The 22,125-nt window shown below is 44.2% G+C and overlaps 1 pseudogene; it reads left to right on the plus strand.

Annotated features, from left to right (window-relative positions):
* Positions 1–60: 60 nt before the first annotated feature.
* Positions 61–16,759, plus strand: LOC126784031 (alanine--tRNA ligase, chloroplastic/mitochondrial-like; annotated as a pseudogene).
* The last annotated feature ends 5,366 nt before the right edge of the window (positions 16,760–22,125 follow it).

Genomic DNA, 22,125 nt, shown 5'->3' on the forward strand with positions numbered 1-22,125 from the left:
ATAAATACAAGGATAACCCCAGGGATATTCCAATTTGCAATCTGAGTACCGGCAAAAGATATGGACGAAGGCAACAACTTCAAGCATCACTCTGGGGATTCAATCCTTCGTCGTTTTCTCCAGTTTTTCGAATCTCATGGTCACAAGGTTGTTCCGAGTTCTTCTCTTGTGCCAGATGATCCCACAGTTCTCCTAACAATAGCAGGAATGCTTCAGTTTAAGCCTATTTTTCTTGGCCATGAATAAAGCCTAGTACCTCGCGCAACAACTTCTCAAAGGTGCATCCGCACTAATGATGCGGAGAATGTAGGTAGAACAGATCGGCATCATACCTTCTTCGAAATGCTTGGCAACTTCAGTTTCGGAGATTACTTCAAGCAGGAAGCGATCCAATGGGTTGGCAGCTTTCGACTAAAGAATTTGGAATTCCAGATGAGAGGTTCTGGGTTAGCGTCTTCGAAGATGAAGATGAAGCTTTCGAAATATGGGTTACTAGTGGAGCATATCAAGAGAATGGGTGAAGAAGACAACTTCTGGACTAGTATAGTTACTGGTGTTCGAGCTGGGAAAACGGATCATCCTCAGAGAACAATCAGCAAGCCCCGGTGTCGGATCCTAGACGGTTCGACCATTCATTCTCTGTTGTTGTTGGCGTGCCAGTACCTTTGAGTTAGGTACAACTGTTGCTTGGTTTGACAATGATCGCGCTCACGTACTGTCTTCTTCTCAAACGATTGCTCCGCAGTTGCTGATAAACCGCTGAAGTTCGAATGATCTATACACAACCGGAGTTGCTAGGTACCTTTCACTCCACCTCAAGTAGATGGCCGATCTTACTTTAGACCGCTTGGGGAAAAGCAGAGCTTATATTGTGTCGTTAATAGCAGGACTCTCTCGCTGTAGGGATTTGTTGACTAGTGCAGACTTTTGTGTTTGCTAGAAGCTAGGCTAGCGACTCGATGGACTTGACTCTAATTGCCGAAGTTAATCGGACTTGTTTGCTACATGCAGCGCAAGGCGTACATCTGGGTAGCTCCGCTCCGATGGGAGACTTGGTTGCCGAAGCGAATCGGACTTTTACTCCGTGAGGAGATTTGACTATGTGGTTGCGCGATAGTTTGTTTGACATTGCGTGTGTTATTCTGCACATTCGACCCCCTTATATAGAGAACACAAATTGTTTTTTCTTACGAATCAAGTCTTGAGAACCTCCTAGTTGATTTGGATTCACCTTCCTTATTCAACTCAGATTCTATCCAGCGTTAATCCCCTAAATCTATTCCAATACGGCATGTAATCTTGCTCTGTGATATATTTTCCCCAAATAACCGGTCCACGAGCCTAAAGAGTAGATAATATCGGAGTATTATTATAGGCCCAAACATTGCCCCCCAGGCCTTGAAATTGAAGACCCCGCGAAATTGAAAAGGGTTAGAAGAAAAACCCAAACGGTTATCTTTTTAAAATAATCTGAAACGCTTTACGTTCTCCCGTTGCCAACTGACGCGCTACTTCACCTCAAACCACTACAACCTTTCGAGCTGAAGTACGCGAGAAACACTTACTGTTTCAGAAACTCAAACCAGCTCCAATCGAGCATACGCGACTCTTCCCCGAACCCGTCAGTTTCGATTTCAGAAACCCCTTCAGTTTCTATATAAATCGCGATCTCGAACCCAACCCGATTGCTCCATCATCAGAAAACCCAGAAAGCCCTCTTTTGAAATTCTTAATCTCTGACAACAATGGCACCAAGACCCAACCAACGTGATGCCCAGGCAGGTGCAAGGCCTCTTCTCGGCAACCCAAACAACGAACCTACCAATCGCACCTCCATTGGAGTGATTGACGACAACACTGTGTTCTTGGGTCCCTCTCTTGCCGTAATCCCAGAGCACATCAACGCCGACTATCACCACCGCTCGCGAATTCCTCCGCTTGCCTTTAGGAACTCTCCAGCCACCTTCAATAGATGGCAATTGCACAAACATCACGGGTCCCCCGTCGGAGCATGGCCCATTGTTTCCATAGCCATGCGAACATGGTATGAGGGTTGCCGCCTGATCGATCGCGACATCTGGGAAGCAGCATGAATCTTGGAAAGTATCGACATCTCCTTCAATCTAACTCAAGATGAAGGCAACAGATGTGCCATCATGACCGCGGCTTGCTTCTGGAATTCCGCAAGTAATACCTTCGACTTTCAATTTGGTCAAATGAGTATATCTTTGCTAGACATATATGCTATCGTAGGTCTACCAGTTGATACCAGGCCATATAGAGATCATGATTATGTTGATGTTGAGTGCCCGGTTACCGCCACCCGCGAGGTTGGTATCTACCAATCGTATGGCTCCTGGCTTTCCAGTTTTGATCGCAACCAATGCTGGAATTGCCTTCTTGGAATTTTGGCTATCAAAGTTCATGTTCTATTCCAACTCCAAGAAGATGACTGGGCACCACCTGGAACTCACAACCCTTCTCTACAATGGCCACACTGTGGGTCTAGCACAAATAGTTTTGGCAGAACTCTACCGTATGATGCGCGCGCTTACTATGGAACCCCTCAATTGTCATAAGCTTTCAGGGCCCATGTGGATTATAGACCTCTGGCTCCAGGTCTACTTTGTGCAATTGCGGAATGAAAACGCAAGGGATTTCCGTCTAACTGAAGTGTTGGGAGAAGCATTTGTCGGTTTGGAGCCCAACTTTACTCTTCGCTACGCAGCATGCTTCGAGTACTTCTACACCCTGGATGCCTCAGTTCTTGACTCTGCAAGGCTGCTTCTAGACCGCACTCACCCTGATGCCCTCCGCGGAGGCTTTTTAATCCTCAGACGATATGACGGGGAGAGTCGTCATCTGTTTGAACAGGTTGTTTCGATGGCGGACTTACCCCGACATCCCTGCAATGGAGTAGAACTCTATGCCCCCCATCTCTTCGTGAGGCAGCTAGGCATGGCTCAAATGGTTCTATTCCCTCCCATTGAGAGTCTGAACCTGTTTTCATCATGGCGACGCCCCATGGTTCCCGTCACTGACACTAATCCTGGGCACCAGCCCCAGTCTCAGTTGCAACCTACTCCCTTTCCTGTGATAGCAAGTGGGAGTATCCTTCGCTGCTTCCGTGTCGACAAAGCTTATCCCCAATGGTGGAGAAAAATCAATTCTGGCCAGTGGGAGCAACGATCGCGAGTCATATTTCAATACATCTTCCAAGCGGGGCTCAGAAGATACTTGCAGGAAGATCCCGAGGTTCCCAGTGATAAAGATTTACTGCGAACAGTTGTTCCGAATGCTGTAAGAATTGTTCCCTCAAAGGGTAAAATCCTAACGTTTCTTCGAACTCCTATAGTTCTTATTCCAACACTGATTAAAAACCACTAACTGGTTCATGTTGCAGGTTTTTGAGGATACAGCTGGTGCTTCCTCCTCCCAAGGCCGTAAATGAGGGAGGACAATCCCTAGTGCTGACAACGACGAGGATGATCCTGACGCCCTAGACTTCAATCCTGTAAGTCCTCACCCATATTTGATTTTCTTAAAAGATGTTGCCACCTTCGCCACTAACCAATGCATGTGACCCTCAGTTGATTCAGAGGAGAAGAACAGCTGCCTCAAGCACCTCTACCCTGCTCGCGACTGATGTAATGCCGCGTGCATCAACCAACCAGGTCAACCATGAGCCAGTGACTGGGACCAACAACCCAGAGACAGCTATTGAGGTAAAAAGAAAACCCTATTTGTTCCAACTGGCAATCCATTCATGAACCACTCTGACTGATTCTTATTTGATTTGTAGGTTCACGAGGACCCAACTTCACCACCTCTGTCTACCACTCAGGCTGCTGCCATCGCGATGGAAGATGTTGCTGTAAGTAATTAAACACACTGTTGCCCCCCAAGCAACACTTTTTTGTTTGCTAAGATGTACTTCCTTTACCTTATGTTGATCATCTGTGAATCAATGATATCCTTCATGGTCTCTAACACAGGTTCATGTTGACGCTCAGTCGCCTACCCTAGAAGTCACGACCGCTATTCAACAGGCTGGGGTTGTGTACAAAGAACTCATTCAAGCTACTCCCCTTATCACGACGGCGAGCACTCGGATCTTGGAGCCACAAACATCAATCAACCCAACGACAGTACTCTCCCACTCCTCTTCAACTCAAATTCTGCAGCCTGAGGCAGGAGATGAAGAAGGTGTGACCAGCTCTCACCGAGAAGATGAAAATATGGAGCATCCCCTCGCGAATGCAGCCTCAGCGAGCCCTGATGTTATACCACAACCCCTTTCAAGAAACAATGTTCCTTCTTCTCAATCTGATGGGGTAAACCCTTAACCACCTCTTGGTTTATATGTTTCTGTTCCCATTTGTAAATACTTAATTGTCTTATTAATTGTTCTTTATTCTCTGTAGGTTGTGGCAATCACAACTACTTCTAGCCCGCCAATCGTGCTAACTGTTGGAGCCTCTGGATCCACCTCAGCTGTTGACCCATCAGAGAATCGTCCTAGTGTATCTCCGAAAGATCTTCTAGATGATATGTTGGGTCCTGCCAGCCCCTTATCATCCCTAGAGTCTCAAGAACTTGTCCAGGCCCAGGCACAACTTGCGGAACTATCTTCTGAAGATCTAACTGATCCAGCTCGCCTGGCTAAGGTGAAAGATGCCCTTCGCTACCTTAAGCTACACTCACCTGATCCCAGCCTAGTAGCAAAGGCTGAACAGGCACTGAGCACCATTCTATGCCTCCTGGCAGAATGCCAAGCTTTGAGGAACCAGTCTCAGAGTCTGTCGCAACACAACGCTGATGATAGACACTTTATCGCACAAAGCCCTGCCCAACTTAAGACCAAGCTTCAGCATGCCAAGACTAGCCATTCGCAACAAATCAGTGCATTGCGGCAACAAATAGCGGAGCTTGAAGCCGTGCAAGCTAGAGAACTCAAGACTGTGGAGGAAGAGATAAGAAGTACTGTACCCTAGATATAGGAGCGCAAAAGGCAACCGGCAGCTTCTGAGGCTGAGGAAAGGAGGATCAACAACCTGATATGCGATAAAGCCAATGATATTGGAAACCTTCTCCTAGATATCCGCCTTGTTGGACATAGAATGTAATTTGAACATCAAAGTATTTAAGTAGTAAGAATTGCAATTTATCTCTGTCTGCTCATCCTACTTGAATCTCCTTGACCCGTCAAAAACCCAAGTAAAGACCCAAGGCCAGAGCCCAACTCAACTCACCACCGTCCAAGTTTGCATGCAAACTCTCGAGAACAGGAGCAATCAATATTGGAAAACACACAAATCATTTTAGTTTGACCACTATTGCTGCAATAAATCCCGGGCGCGATCTCCAAATCTGTATCTCTAATCTCAGCCCTTGAATCCAAGTTTCTCCTGCTATAAAACGAAACCCTAAGGAAAGGACACAACACTCTCTTCCACAGCCTCCAACCATGTCTGTTCTATTTCTTCCTTCGAAACCTCTTAAGTTTCTTAAGTTCCATCCCCCAGACTTGCAAACTCAATAGCAATTTTTGAGAGTCTTATTCTACCCTCAAATGTGAGGTGGGAGTCTTATTCCACCCTCACATCCTCCCTTCTTTGTAGTTTAGCACTAGGGATCTACCCTGCATTAAGGGTTGTTCCTAGTGAAGGATTACAAGTGAGAGAGGAAATATCAGCCCTTCCTGTGGCCTATTCATCATGGTTTAGTCGCCGAGCATCAGGAAGCAGGCTGCCAAATTCAGGACCAGAGCCAATAGGTACTTCATGCTCGGCACGTACTTCTTTTGATACGCGATGCGAGCTGTTGTATCTCCTATTTCTAATATCCTCCAATCTCCCTCATGCTACCACCAGTCTTCCAATTAGAATCTATGTTTGGCATCAAGGTGGTTCCAATCGGCCTTCAACTGGTGCAGCTTAATCTCGAGTTTCTCGTGGTGGTGGGATGAACAGGAGAAACCGCGAAGACCTTTCCACCTAGCATAGATGGTATCAGATCTTGTTAAAGCTCACATGTAATAGTATAGGTCTTGTATAAAGTTTCTGACCACAAAGCCATATGAATAAAACACAACTTATTTCATAAAAACACTTGTATTGTTTTATTGCTGCGTAACAAAAGTTACAACAAATTCTGGACCACAAGTATTGGTCCAATGTGTTACAAAAAATGGGGGAGCATGATTAAGAAACTCATAAAGTTTCAGAAACTCGATAGTTTCGAAAAAAAAAATTTCTGGGCTCACGAACGGTAGTAACGTTCGCGAACATCAAAATTTTCTGGGTTCGCGATCGTTAAGTACAGAGTATCCATGGTGTTGGCCCCCTGTTTACTTGGTTGAAAGAATGGAAACCAAGGAAACACTAAGTCCGAACACCAGTTATTTTTCTTGCACCGCTGCCGGTGGATCTTCATACTCCCAAACACTAGGAAAGTACTTCTTAAGATGGCGACCGTTTATGGGATTTCTGTGAACATTCCCATCAGTGTCGCGAAGGTAGTAAGCGCATTTTCCCATTACTCGATCAATCACAAAAGGACCTTTCCATTTAGCAGACCATTTACCACGACCATCAACTCGCTCACCATAAGGCAAATAAGCTTTCCAAACCGAGTCCCCAACTCCAAAGCTGCGTCCTCTTGTGCGTTTGTCATATAGCCGTGCTATCTTTTTCTTTTCTGCAATAGGCTGTCGAGAGCTTCCATCCGGCAAGAGTCCAAGTCCTCATGCTCTTGATACATAGCCTGAACATAGTCCTCGCCAATCAACTGGTGCTGCTCGCGAACCCTCAGCGACTGAACATTAATTTCTATAGGAAGTACTGCATCATGTCCATACATCAAAGCATAAGGTGTAGTACCAGTCGGAGTGCGTTTGGAAGTTCTATAAGCTCATAACGTGTGATCCAACTCTGTATGCCAAGATCGCGGATTTGCATCCAACATTCGTTTGAGTATAGACATAATGACGCGGTTGCTAGCTTCTGCTTGGCCATTCGCTTGAGCATAATAAGGACTGGAATGCAGAAACTTGATCCCATAGCCAGCTAAGAATTTCGGAGTCTTTTCAGCTATGAAACCTGCCCCCCTGTCTGCCACCAAACATTCTAGAATGCCATACCTGGTGATAATATATTTGAAGATAAAGTCAGTAATCACCTCTGAAGATGTCGTCCTGACTGGTATAGCATCGACCCACTTGGTGAAGAAATCTGTAGCCAGTAGAATGTGCTTGTGTTGTAAAGAAGAATTGGGATGAATCTCCCCAATAAAGTCTAAAGCCCATCCGCGACCTGGCCAAGGTTTAATTATTGGTTGCAGAGGAACGTCAGGCACATGCTAGACTGGTCCATGCATTTGACATTCGATGCAACCCTGCGCGAAGCTGATTCGGTCCTTGAGCATGGTAGGCCAATAGAAACCATATCGGCGAATGAGCCATCGCATCTTTGGACCAGCTTGGTGAGAACCACAATTACCACAATGAACCTCTCGTAAGCACCTCTTAGCCTCAGCTCCATAGATGCATCGCAGGTACAAGCCATCTTCGGCCCGGCATAATAGATCACCGCCTCGAATAACGTAGTTAGTAGCAAAATATCTAACCATCTTGTCCACCGGTGCAGAAGGATCAGTGAGGTACTAGATAATCGGTTGCCGCCAATCTACATCAATAGTGTCGATAACGGCAACCAACCATTCATCATTAACCTCTTTCCTTGCCATAAAGGAAAGTAATGTGCGTCTCTGAACCTTCAACATCCTCTCGCGAACGCCATCCGCCAAGCGAATACCCGTAGCCAACTGTGCTAATTCATTGGCAGCGAGATTTTGTTCTCGAGGAATATAATCAAGCACCACGTCTAAAAATTGGTCTAACAATTCCGATGCTCGCTCCCAAAAAGGAAGTAATGTAAAATTGTTACACTTATAGACACCCTTGAGCTGGTTAATAACTAGGAGTGAATCCCCTAATATCTCCACCTCATGGACTTCCAGATCAAATAAAAGCTCCAGGCCAATGATGATGGCCTCATATTCTGCCTGATTGTTAGTGCACTTCCATTCTAGTTGAAAAGAGTAACAATGTCTAACTCCAGAAGGATTAACCAAGGCAACACCCGCTCATGATAAATTATCAGTGCTGCTACCATCAAAATACATAACACAAGGATGAGTGTGAACAAAGGAAACAACCAAGTTCTGGTCTTCGATGTCCTCCAGAATAGGATGATGCAACAAAAATTCAGACACTACCTGCCATGTGAGCGCCTTTAAGGGTGTATACTGTAAAGAAAACTCTAATAACGCCAAGATCCACTTACCAATCTGACCCCTAAGCATAGGTCTGGTAAGCATATACTTTACTAAATCGGTTTGCGCCACCACCACTGTAGTGAAGGACAACATGTAATGGTGGAGCTTAGTACCAACAAAGTACAAAGCTAAACACAACCTCTCAATTGACGAGTATCGAGTTTCAGCCTCCAATAAGGTCCGGCTCAGGTAATAAATACATGCTCAATCTTCTTGCCCCCTTCTCCATCACCATCTTGTGCTAAGAGTCCCGCGATTGAGTAAGGGGAAGCCGAGATGTATAGCTTCAACGGTACTCCAGGCCGTGGGGATCGAAGAACAGGTGGATCAATAAGGTATTCTTTGATTTTATCAAAAGCTGCTTGTTGCTCAGGTCCCCACTAAAACTCTTGATCCGCTTTAAGCTTTAGCAAAGGAGAGAAGACTGCGGTTTTGCCAGCGGAATTAGAAATGAAACGTCGAAGGAAGTTTATTTTCCCAAGCAAACTCTGAAGTTCCATCTTGTTCCTAGGTGTCGGCGTGTCTAGAACCGCTTTTTCCTTATCCTCCGCAACTTCAATACCTTTGTCATGCACTATGAAACCCAAGAAGTCTCCTGCTCGAACCCCAAAAATGCATTTAGCTGGGTTCATCCTGAGCTTGTGTTTTCTCATCCTGGTGAACACTGTCCTCAAATTCTCGATGTGATCTTCTTTCTTCTTAGACTTGACCACCACGTCATCGATATATACTTCGAGAATACCCCCCAGCACATCATGGAAAATCAGGTTCATTGCTCGCTGGTACGTAGCCCCTGCATTGGTCAAACCAAATGGCATATTGTTATATTCAAACCCTCCAGTGAACCCTGGACACCGAAACATTGTTTTGTATCTATCCAGTTCATAAACAGGAATCTGGTGATAACCAGCTGTGCCGTCCATAAAAGATAGTAGTTCATGTCCTGCGACTACATCGACCAACATATCCGCCACGGGCATGGGATAGACATCTTTTGGTGTCGCAGCATTCAAATTCATGTAGTTCACACACACGAATTTTGCCATTTTTCTTCCACACTGGTACTATGAAAACAGACCGGTAGACTTGAACCTTGTTCCTACATGACCCATACATCCCTTATCAGTATATGGACAGCTATCTCTCGAGCACATGTTTAGGTTATCGACAACCACTGAGAATATTTAGCTGGTCGGATAATACCGGCTTGAAACATGTTTTGAACCTCTTTCTTGACTGCTGTTGCTGTGTTTGCACTCATTCGCCGTGGACTTTGTTGTACAGGCTTGTACCCCTCCATTATGGGCAAGCGATGGCAAACCAAATCTGGTAACAAGCCCGGCATGTCCTTAAATTTCTCAGCAAAACAATCGCGGAACTCCTGCAACAACTCTACCAAACGTTGTCTCAGTTCCTCATCCAAGTGTTTACTTATTCCAACCTCCATGGGTCTTCTGTAGTCCCAAGATTGATCTTTTCCACTGGATCCTTCACTTTAGGTGGAGTGTCAGCCAAAGCTGCTGGCGCTGGTTGAATGAACTCTTCCTCTGCTTGAACTTCAGTTAAATCATCTCATGTTCCTCTCTGTAAATAGATAAACGTTGAATAAAAGATATGTAGGTCTGCTCTTGTTCCTGGGCCAGTGGTGTACCCATGGATGATTACTGTTTGTTTTCACGATGAATCCATGTCGATTTATATCTGTTTTAACCTGTACTAAACCTTATCGCGTCAATTCTGAAAAATTCACCCCAACTGGAGGACCCTTAGTATCGATTCTGGCAACTCCTAAAGGCCTCATGTCACCATAATAATACTCTGCATCCAAAATGCAGGAAGCGACTGAGTATGGTCGATCATCTGCTCTCACTAGCTCTGCCTTGTCAGTTGCGGGATCCCACATCAGCATTTTTTGGTGTAAAATAGAAGGGATGCAGTAAGCTCTATGTATCCAATCCCTGCCAAGTATGATGCTGTATGGAGCAGTGCAATCCTGTAACGAAGATTGTCTGAAACAGCTCAGAAGGTCCTATTTTGACTTTGAGGATCAAAACTCCCAAGGTCTTAGTTAAGTTGCCAGCAAAACTCCTGACCTTAAGATTACTACTGAGAACCTTTTCCTTTGCAATACCAAGTGCCTCGACTGTGTTTCCTGTAATAATGCTAACTGCTGCACCGCCGTCGACGAGGATTTTGTTCACTCTCTTACCCTCCATTTCAGCTAATATGTATAACGATTTAATGTGCTGAGTCATGGTCGTCGTAGGCTTTGTGAACATCATAAAGAACCTTTGGAGCTCTGTCATCATATGAGATTTATCAGCTCCCTCTCTCCTCGTGTCTTTCTCACCAGTTAACACCTCTATAGATGACAACTCTGCGACTATACTCACCCCCTGGGCATGCGTCTCACCTCTGATGAACAGATGAGATGGCATCGACCGTGGAAGAGCATACTTCGAGGACAAAGTGAATACCATGTTACAACTAGGAACAGTGTCTAGCCTTGGTATTCCTTCCTCGACGTTATCTCCATGACAGAGGTTAAACATGTTGCAGTCTGGGGTAGCTGTCATTTCTGCATCATAACCTTCCTCCAGTTCGTCCTCTGGATCATTACCACCTGATTCTTCCATATTGTCGTCTGGAATGGACCCAGTTAGTGTTCGCGAGGGGAACTTGCTTCTGAGATACTCCGTAAGTGATTGCTCCTGATGAGCCTTGGGAGGAGAAACCACTGCCATAGCCTCAACTACCTCTGGAACCACAAGCGTTGGTTCTTTCAATGTCGGAACCACTAGTGCCAGTTCTTTGATCTTCAGTTTTTATTCAAACTGTGGCTTGGGTTTCTCTGGAACTGGTTCCTGATGGCCTGGCTTACTTACAGACCTTTTTGGCACCCATTTAGATTGCGCATGTTGTGCAACATTACTTCCCTGTTGTTTCTACTGAATAGAAACACCATGTACGTGTTGTCTGTTTGTTGCTCTGTCGTCAGTGGACGTGTAAGACAACCTATCATGGATTGAAACTCTTTGTTTAGGAGCAGTTTCCACTAGTCATTCAATTCGATTATGAACGCTTTCCTTAGGGTATGGCTCCTTCCTGTAATTATCATTCCGACGAATGTGAACGTATGGCCTTATACTAAGCTTTTCAACTGTCTCTCGCAGCAGCCAAGGTGGTTGTTCCAACTGGTCGCGAGAGAGCTCTCCTCTATTATATGCTTCTAACATTCACTTGGCATTTCCCCATCTTTTCTGTACATTCCTTTTCTGAGTTTTTGTAGCCTCCAGAGCTCTTCCATGCTCCTGGACGTACCAAACATCCGGCTCTAACGACCTCGGGGCAGGCGGTATGTATGGCCGTTGTAGCGCCTCGCGCAAAGCTTGAGTTTCCGGCACATTCGCCCCAACTCGCTGCCTTCCAAGAACGTTCGCGACCCCACCAAGATCTGAGTGTGGCTTTTCAACACTTAAGCAAGTGTCTATCTGAACTCTAGCTTTCTTGGAGTTCTTCCTCTCGGAAATATTTTTCGGCGAGCGCGGCCTCCGATGCCTTCGTGATTCCTCGCGTCTGTCAGCATAATCACAATTTATGGAACACTCTTTCTTGCATTGATTGCAGAGAACATAAGTTTTTGCCTTTGCGACATTTTGTTCCTTGTTCTGGAAAACGCTCTTTTGTTTACCCAGATCAGATTGCTTGGCTATTGCAACCTCTCCTGCCATGGGCACCTCTTTCGCTGTTGTCTTCACACCCAGATCGGGATCTGAAGCAAAAGACAACACTCCCTCATCTAACCACTGTTGTACCTGGTCCTTAAGCTGTATACAAATACGAGTATCATGAGTCCAAACGTTATGAAACTTACAATGCCGTTTACCTTTAACTTCTTCCACAGCTGGGAACTCGGTCCATGGTAAAATGGTTTCACCCTCAGCAATAAGCTTGTCTAAGATCTCATGAGCCAATGACGCATCATAAGTATACTCAGCAAACTTGGAAGGGCGATAAGTCTTCAACGGTGTTGTCAATGGTGTAACTTCCACCATTGACACTGTAGGGAAGGGATCAACATCGACCCAAGCTGCCGCTCTTTCAGTGTCTACCCCCAGCATACCTTTGTTAATCCAGGTCTGCAATTGATCCTTGAGCTTAACACAATCAGTTGTGTGGTGATTGAACAAGTTGTAGAATTTGCAGTACTTCTTCCCTTCAACCTGCGCCGCGGTAGGCATTGCAGTATCATGCTTCAGACTCGCGAACAACTCATCCAGAATTTCTGGAGCCTTGTGAGCGTTGTAAGTATATGAGTCGTATTCGGGCTTGGTGAATGCTGCTGTAGAGATCTTGACAGGGTCCCTGGACATCTTCAAAGCCTTAGACTTCAATGTCTGTCTTCCAGCTATCTCTACGGCAGCCACTTCATCATCTACCTCCTCGACCCACTACTCTTCGTATGGATATGGTGTGTAGAAAGGATCTACATACGAGTAGATAGTGGAAACCCTCTTAGTTCCGGATGGAACTGCATAGCGTGGTTTTAAAGTTTCAGGGTGATAAGATAGAGGTGGACCTTTTGGAACTGTAGCACTGTCATCCATCTCCCTGAGGAACACTTGGTAGGAGTCTACCTTGTTCATTAAGTCTGCCATACTAGAAAAGTAGGCATCATGATGTTTGGCCCGCTGACGGGTCTCCAAACCCTTTATGGCGATGCGAATGGCATCCTATTCCGCGAGCGGCATTCTGCATTTTGCTTGCTGAACCTTGAACCTCTTCAGGAACTCTACTGCTGATTCCATTGGTTGGTGATACATGGAAGTCAAAGATGACAAATCCACTTCAGGCTCAACACTTCCAAAAGTCGTTTTAAACATTGTCTCAAGCATGGACCAATCTGAAATGGACCTTGGCGCTAACTTGGAGAACCAAGATAGCGCCAGTCCTGACAAAGATAAACCAAAAGCCCTCATCTTGAAGACTGGAACAGATGCATATGGCCCGCAATTGCTATGAAAACATGAGATATGCTCAGCGGCATTCTCGGAACCCACTCCTGAGAAAGTCTGGAACTTAATTGGTCGATAACCCGAGGGCCAAAGACATGTTGTCACCCATTCTGGGAATGGACTTGTATACGATATGTTCGCGGCAACATGACCATGAATGGTCCTCACACTTTCCTGGATCATCTTCTGAACCTGCTCCTTGGTAAGGTTCTGACCTTCTTCCACTTCCTGCTCAGACTCTTCTCGATGTTCCTCTCGTCGCTCACGACGGAACTGATGTTGACACTCTTGTCTTCCACCTGGTTGAAAAAGTGCCAATGCTTTTTGTAAAGCTTCAACCTCGGGTGTGTTCGACCGTCTGGAACTTCCAAGCGTGAAGTTTCCCTTTTTTGTCTTCACCTTCTTCCTCCTTGCGAGTTTGACAAGCTCCGCATCTGATTTGTCAGCCTCATCATCTCTGGCTTCGTCCTCTTCAGCGCCGTTATTGTTACCGGCCCTGTCTTTCTTGTTGGAACTAGCCTTTTTGGTGGCATTAGTCTTGTCATGGCTCTGTTTCTCATCAAGCCCGGCGACAGTCCGTTGGATTCCCAACGCTTCTTCGATTTGATTGAATCGCTCATCCTGGCCTGCGAACTCTAAGCGAGCATTGTTCGCGTGCTCATTAGCACCCATAACCAACTTTTTCAACCTGTCGTTGGTCTCAGCTAGATGTTGACCATGTGTCGACTGTAGTTGCGACACATTATCCAACGTTCTCTCAACTGGAGTCATTCGATTGCCGAAGGACTCCTCTAACGACTTGACTACCGTCGTCAACTCCTTAAAAGCTAGTTGCATGTCTTCCGGTGTCGCCATCACTCCAAACCGCAGCAATGCCTCAACCGCCGATAAACCTCTGCAAGCCACTGTATTGTGAGGAACACACTGCGAATGCTTTGGTTTCGAGCAAGAGGGATATCCTCGCGAGTAAGGATTCCGGCTTGCTATCTTTGGCATTGTCCCACTGCGTATGCCAAATGTTCGAGTTGGGAAAACGGATCCTCCTCAGAGAACAATCAGCAAGCCTCGGTGTCGAACCCTAGACGGTTCGACCCTTCGTTCTCTGTTGTTGTTGGCGTGCCAGTACCTTTAAGTTAGGTACAACTGTTGCTTGGTTTGACAATGATCGTGCTCACGTGCTGTCTTCTTCTCAAACGATTGCTCTGCAGTTGCTGATAAACCGATGAAGTTCGAATGATCTATACACAACCGGAGTTGCTAGGTACCTTTCACTCCACCTCAAGTAGATGGCCGATCTTACTTTAGACCGCTTGGGGAAAAACATAGCTTATATTGTGTCGTTAATAGCAGGACTCTCTCGCTGTAGGGATTTGCTAACTAGTGTAGACTTTTGTGTTTGCTAGAAACTAGGCTAACGACTCGATGGACTTGACTCTAATTGCCGAAGTTAATCGGAGTTGTTTGCTACATGCAGCACAAGGCGTACATCTGGGTAGCTCCGCTCCGATGGGAGACTTGGTTGCCGAAGCGAATCGGACTTTTACTCCGTGAGGAGATTTGACTATGCGGTTGGGCGATAGTTTGTTTGACGTTGCGTGTGTTATTCTGCACATTCGACCCCCTTATATAGAGAACACAAATTGTTCTTTCTTGCGAATCAAGTCTTGAGAACCTCCTAGTTGATTTGGATTCACCTTCCTTATTCAACTCAGATTCTAACCAGCGTTAGTCCCCTAAATCTATTCTAATACGGCAGGTAATCTTGCTCTGTGATATATTTTCCCCAAATAACCGGTCCACGAGCCTAAATAGTAGATAATACCAGAGTATTATTGTAGGCCCAAACAACTTGTCTATGCGGTCCGTGCTCAGAGATTTACTATGATTTCTATCCTGAAAGGGGGCCAGACCTAAATGATGATTCTGGTTTTTTAAATGAAGATTCCAGATTTTCAGAGTTTTACAATTTGGTTTTCATGGAGTTCAACAGAAAGGACGATGGTTCACTAGAGCCCTTGAAAAAGAAGAACATGGATACCGGACTCGGCCTGGAGCGCTTGGCTCGAATCCTTCAGATGGTATGTTTCATTTGAATTTTGCAGTTTTTTCCTGGATACAATTATACATGCATTTGCAAAATTTGCTGTGAAATATTGAAATTTAAATTTCATGTCATTTTGGACTAGACTTTCAACTAAGTCATACTTGTTGGTCTTGCAGGTGCCAAACAACTATGAAACTGACTTGATCTATCCAATTATAGAGAAGGTCTCTGAATTAGCAAAGGTTTCATACCCCGAAGGGAATGACAAGACAAATGTTGAAAATGGTGAACTGAACTTGTTGAAAATGGTGAACTGAACTTGGCAAAATGTTCATGTTTCATTCAGTTAAACAAAAATGAATACCAGAGAAAGACTACAACTACACCTTACTATCTACTGTTTAAATATATAGAAAAGCCTCTTAGCTATATAGTGCTCAAATCAGCTGAACCAAAGCATGGATCAACTGAACCAAAACATGGAGAAGCCTCTTCTGCATGATATGCAATAAATAAATGCAGCACTTGACTTCAAACCGACAGTAAGTGAAGCAAACGACATCCTTGCAGCAGCGAATGCTGCACCCTAACATCCTTTACCTTTGCCATTCGTCAGTCATTCGCCATAGAGAGTAGAGCTGCAGCTACACTTGCTGCCCTGCACCAAGCACATCTACGCTTGCAAGCTGCAGTTCCAGTTGCAGCCTGCACAACCTCTACAACATTTCTTCCCTGCAGCACTCTGCAGCCATGGCTTCACCGCCAATATTTCAACACACCACCATGATACTTCCAATAACGAAATTGAAGTTTAAGGTTGTTGGAGATCATCTACGTGCAATTGTGTATCTCATATCAGATGGCGTCCGACCATCCAATACCAAGCAAGGGTATGTCCTTCGAAACCTGATCAGAAGAGCATTTCGTGAAGGCAAGTCGCTTGGTCTAAAGAAAGATTGTCAGGGAAACCTTGGAGGAGCATTTCTACCGGCCATTGCAAGAAAAGTGATAGAGATGAGCAGCCACATTGATCCGGATGTGAAACAAAAGGAGCCAGGAATTCTCGAAGTGTTGCAAAGGGAAGAGCTTGTGTTTATGAAAACATTGAACAAAGGAGAGAAGAAGCTTCACCAAATGATAAGTGAAGCAAAGAAAAGTGGGTGTGTGCCTTGCTTGTCAGGCAAAGATGCATATGGATTTCCTGTTGAAGGATACATATGGATTTCCTGTTGAAGTAACGAGGGAGGAGGCTGAGAAAAATGGTGTAGGTATAGATATGGTTGGCTTCAGAACTGAGTTGGAAAATCAGAGGCGTCAATCTAAGGCTGCACACAATCCTGTAAAACTTGTCGGATGCAGTTGAAATAGCTTGGGTTTGTATTTTTTTTCACAGCTAGAGACTCATTCTGCAATATATCACATATTCACAATTTCACATATGAGACACCCTGGTTCACTGTGTATATCCGTCGCTCATGTCATTCAAGTTTTTAGTTATCTTTCTGCAATCGTCTCTTTGTTGTTCTTGTTTATTGTGCTGTGTATTCCATTGGAATGATTTTGGCCTAGTCCACCTTCCCTTTTGTGGAACTTCTTATCATACTGGTAAGATTTTGAATAAGATGTAAGACCCATGAAAAAATAAAGAAAATGTCACTTGTATCTCTCTACCTTAAGTGAATTTTAGACATAGCCTATAGTATTTGTCCATATATATGTAAAATATATTTTAGGTTTTTTTCCGTTAAACTCAATTCACGTGCTAGGTGTATCAAATTCTTTTTCTTTTTGTAATTTCTGCCCAACAGAATGTAACCTCCGTTTATTCATGAAAATCATGACGACCTTATTAGATAAATTAATAACCTCAGTTCATTCTACCGGTTCTAACTCGGGTCAATAATACTAAAACGGGTCACAAGTACATGGCCCGGAAGCCAAAAAGCCCACAACAACAGCGCAGGCTCGAGTCTAAGCCTATAACTATACAACCCGCCTTTGTCGTCTTCCCCCTCATTTTCCCGCCCCCCAATTCCACCTCTCTGGGTTCAATTCTAGGGTTTAACAGACTCCAAATTCCCACACCGCATAAGATGCAAAATTACGAGATATCGCCGCAGATGTACTGTTTGTCGGTTATGGCGGCGATGATGATCCTGTTGAAGCTGATAGGCAGCAATTGTATGAGATTTTCAGGTTCATTTCTTTTCTTTATACATTTTTCCGAGTGCTTTCGGTTTGATAGTGATTCAAGTCGTTTTACATTTAGTCATTATACTTATTATAAGTAGTTGTTATGGTGAAATGATGCAGACAGCTTGGAAAACCGGTGGTCCATCAGTGACCAGGAGTCGCTTCTTCAGCGGCTTAGAACAGTTACCAAGAATGGGTAGGACCGAAGATGAAAGCTGGTTTTTATATGCAGCTTCTTTGGAACATGCTGGAGCTGAACTTCCTTAGGTACGAGTTCTTTAACATAAAGTAACCTGTTATTGACCTTTTCGGTTTACTCATTCAAGACACTTGTATTCTTGCATCATAACACAGAAAATAGTAAAGAGATTGAACATGTGTAGATGCATAATTTGACCCAGGTATTCTTACCAATACTTGATGAGGGATTCTGCCTGATGATTGATACCTGTCAATAAATGTGTCCATTTTGTGTTTTTGTTTTGACTGAAATTTCGTATGTTCTATGAAATACCCAATTTTTCCTTTTTTGTTGTTTTTTGAAGTAATTGATGGTCTCCAGGGTCATGCTATTTCTCAATTTTGGTTAAAGGATCTTAGAACCAATGGCAATTGTTTTGTGTGCTTGGTGGTGTCCTCCTGACGCTTAGCAACAGAATGTTAACTAGACATTCTATGACTAAATTATTGGAGTCTGGAATGGTACCCATATCTTATCTTCCTCATCTTGAGTCAAATTTAGAAATCCAAATTCGTCCTATACCTATTCTGAGAAACACTGCCTTGTTTACAAAACAATGCCTCTGAACCAACACATCCAATTTACTTTCAAAGCCTGACTACTGGAGTACTTGACTACTGTACAATCTACAGTCTCATTATGGACAATTACGGGGGTTATAGCTCATAGGCAGTCATAGGTTGGGTTCATTTTACCTCTGAAAGCTTCCAGCTCCCAATATGTGGCTCCGATCAGTGTGGTTTGATGATGCCTTACTCAGTTACTTGGCTTGTCATCTTTCCTCAATAGTTTTACTTTTTATGTCATCAGAAGTTACTATGAAAGTTCTGTTTTCCTACTTTGAGTAGGAGTTTATAGCTTTGATCATTGTAGGATACGTCTATGCAAAAATGGTTTCCGTATTTACTGCTCTTTGGATGTTTCTCCTTTGTTTTCCTTGTGGTTACAAGAATGTGTTGTAGATTTGCTATTACCAAAAAAAAAAAAGAGCTACCTTAAGCATAAGTCTAAGACATCTACAATTTGACTTATAATAGAAAAATCCTTGAAAGGTGGAGAGCATAAACTGCCTATTATTTTGGCTGGAACCAAAAGCAAGGGGATTGGCAGAATTTAATTGCACTGCCAAAATACTTTCACATATCTGAACAGTTTGATACTAGAAGGCTTGGATGCTATTAGGATCATTGTTTTGATATGAGATTATTAAGGACATCACTTTACTTTTACATAACATGACAAAATCTGTAGTTATTCATTACTTGATATTGGGATGTTGCTGGCTGCTAGTACTTCAATTCTTTGTTCTTTGTTTCTGCTCGATTCTCATAGTAGTATCTTGCTTTTGGGATATGCAGGAAATGCTTACATTTGATCCAGATAAAAGAATCACAGCTAGAGCAGCGCTGAACCACCATTATTTCGAGGACATGGTCATCTAAATCTGGATGTCAGAACAGTAACAATGGAAATATTGTACTTAGACCTTGACAAAGTTTGACACAAACAGAAAATATAGTGCTTGAGAAGTAGCGTTGTATATATCCCAGTTCATGTGTATATCGCTGAAGTTCACAGTCAGCACGTAATACATACTGGTAGCGATGGCTATATCTTTCAGATTCTATGCTACTTGGGTTGTCTGAAATTTGATGATGCCATATGCAATGAAATAATTGTGTTCTTGTTAGGACCCAATTATATGCTTTGCCTTATACTCTGCTAGACCTAGAAGATTTGTCTTCAATGTTGATGAAGTTGAACGGTCCTAATCACGTCGGCCCTTCTAGGACCGTACACTCTAAATTGCCATGTAGAATTTGTAGAAATACCATTTTCAGGCAGCTGGAACCAACACCTTGTTCATTGTCGATGATGGCTTATAGTGGATAATGATGCCAAGCGCAGCTGTTTTGTTGAAAAAGATGGTTTTGACTTGGAAAGGGTAAAGGGAAAAGCTTAAGTGGAGAAAATTAAGTAACCGTTATAAAAATTACATGGTGAGAATATGTAAATGTTACAAAATAGTCGAGTGAAGTCGGTAATTTTTGTAACACTTACTCAAGAGTATCCGCTTTACCGGAAAAGATTTTGACTATATATCATTATCTTAAGGGAAATTGTACGAATTATTAGAATTATGAAATATGAAGTCAGTAAATTCCTTTGAAACTAGTCACTTTGCTACATAGAGCAAGTCGGATTCAGCTTAGCTGGTGTTAGACGCGGCAATAGTTGTGATTCATGACTAAATGAAGTAATCCAAGGAAAGAACTCGAGAGCCTCTCTCTCTCTCTTTTAGAAAGAGAAACCAGATATGAACCCCCCCCCTACCCAGTTTGAGATCCCTCCGAATCTTGATTTTGGGACCGAGAGTTGGGGGAGGGGCTCCTTTGTTTCCCTATCTTGTAATCTCTTGCTTTTCATCTGATCTTCATCAAGTTTTTTAGCCTAGTTTGATCCATTGGTGATCTTCCCTACCCATTGTGGTGATCCTTCGGTGATCTTCATTACCCTTTATGGTGATCATTCGATGATCTTTTGTACCCTTTGTGGTTATTACCCGGCTTATGTCTAGATTGGGAGGACCTCATTCCTCTTTTGTCCTTTCTTTTTTTCATTTTCATCAATCAATCTCATATGCTTCCAAATCGGTGGTTACCCCCAATTTTAATTCATCTCATCTGCATGTACTCATATCGCCCAGGAGGAATCGTATGGCTGTATTTAAAGTGCATGTCACTTACCATGGGGAGTATGGGTGCTTTGTGCGTTTGAGTGTTTCACCCACCATTCTCTCGTCGGTGTTGTTGGTGTTCTTGTTCTACGTTTTGGCTCTTGGTTCCATCTTGGCAGTTATAATTTCCTCTTGCTTTGAGTGTCTATGGTGGAGAGAATTTGGATATTGGGTCTCATATGATGCTAGTGTTGAGATTCGATCGTAACATGAACATCAATGCAACTATGCAAGCATGTGCAGTGCTATTTTCTGCTCTATGTTCGACGGCCTCCCTTAGATGACAACGGCTGTTTTTAGTTCGTAGGATAGTCAGATATTGCTAGGCTCTTGTTGAGACTAGTTGTATGCTTATTTTCCTATTACTTTGTATTGCATGTTTCCGTTGTTCTGGACATCTTGGGCTTTGTCCCTAAATGAAGTATTTTCATTTTCAAAAAAAAAAAAGTTGTGATTCATGGCTTTCCTAGGTGTCACAAGCTGCACAAATGGTTGTGTCATCGTGACACTTCCTAGGCGCTATGCCGAAGAGAAGGTGTCGAGCGACAAGCATGCAGACTGTTTGCAGGGTGATTGGCTGTCTAGTGGCATGTCCTGGCAGTTTCGGACGGAAAAGTCTGAACACGGAAAATGTCTGGGACGTCGAAAAGAGTTTGATGCACTTGACGGCATATTTTTATGAGCTTGTATGAATTAATTATGGAAGTTGCCCCTCCTCGGATATTTGATGTTTCCTCTTGCAAAGTCCAGTTTTCTCTAATATGCTCTATAGGGGGTACCTGGTGTCTGACTCTCCACCACCCTCGGTGTCGGCCTTATGGGGCACTAAGCGAGTCACTCCTAGGGGACCTTGGGGAACCTAGGAGCCGGGCGGATGTCGCCAAAGAGTGGCGGCATGCGTTTCCATGAGTCAGGAAGTCTCATGGACAGTATTGGCCGGCAGGCCGATATTGCGGGTCCATGCGGGTGGCGAGGTTCGTACGTGGGCGATCCTTATGCCAGCGGCATGGGCGAACTTGTGGGCTTAAGGAAAATGTGTCGGAACACCGTGGTGCGCAATGGCCACGGAGTAAAGCGACGTGGGCATAGGTTAGGAGTTCGACCTTGTCCAAAGGAAAGAGTTGTCAGCAAGCCCGGAAGGGCGACACCGTGCTAGAAGGAAGGAAGCCTATAATGGGCAGATGCGGGCAGGTGGCCTAAGAAAGAGTATGCTGGCAAGACGGACATGATGTTGGGATGATATGTCGGAGGCAAGCCATGGGGGCGAGCCTCGCCCAACAAGTTAACACCCTGGGGCCGAGTTGCCCATATGATTATCCCCATGGGTGAAGTGTGGACAAAGGATGCCTATATGCCGAGTGAGCATGATGATGGATGCTCAGGAGGCAAGTAATGTGCGCATGCTTCCAAGGGACGATCAGATAGAAGGACGCGAGGACCATCAATGTCTCGACCTATTGTCATGTCGCTTGCAACGAGGTGCAAGGTGCACGCTTGTTAGTAAGGGGTTGGCATGGAAGCATATCGGTTGGGCGAGTGTCATGGGAGCACCATGACA

This window comes from Argentina anserina, chromosome 2, assembly GCF_933775445.1.
Source record: "Argentina anserina chromosome 2, drPotAnse1.1, whole genome shotgun sequence".
Lineage (NCBI taxonomy): Eukaryota > Viridiplantae > Streptophyta > Magnoliopsida > Rosales > Rosaceae > Argentina > Argentina anserina.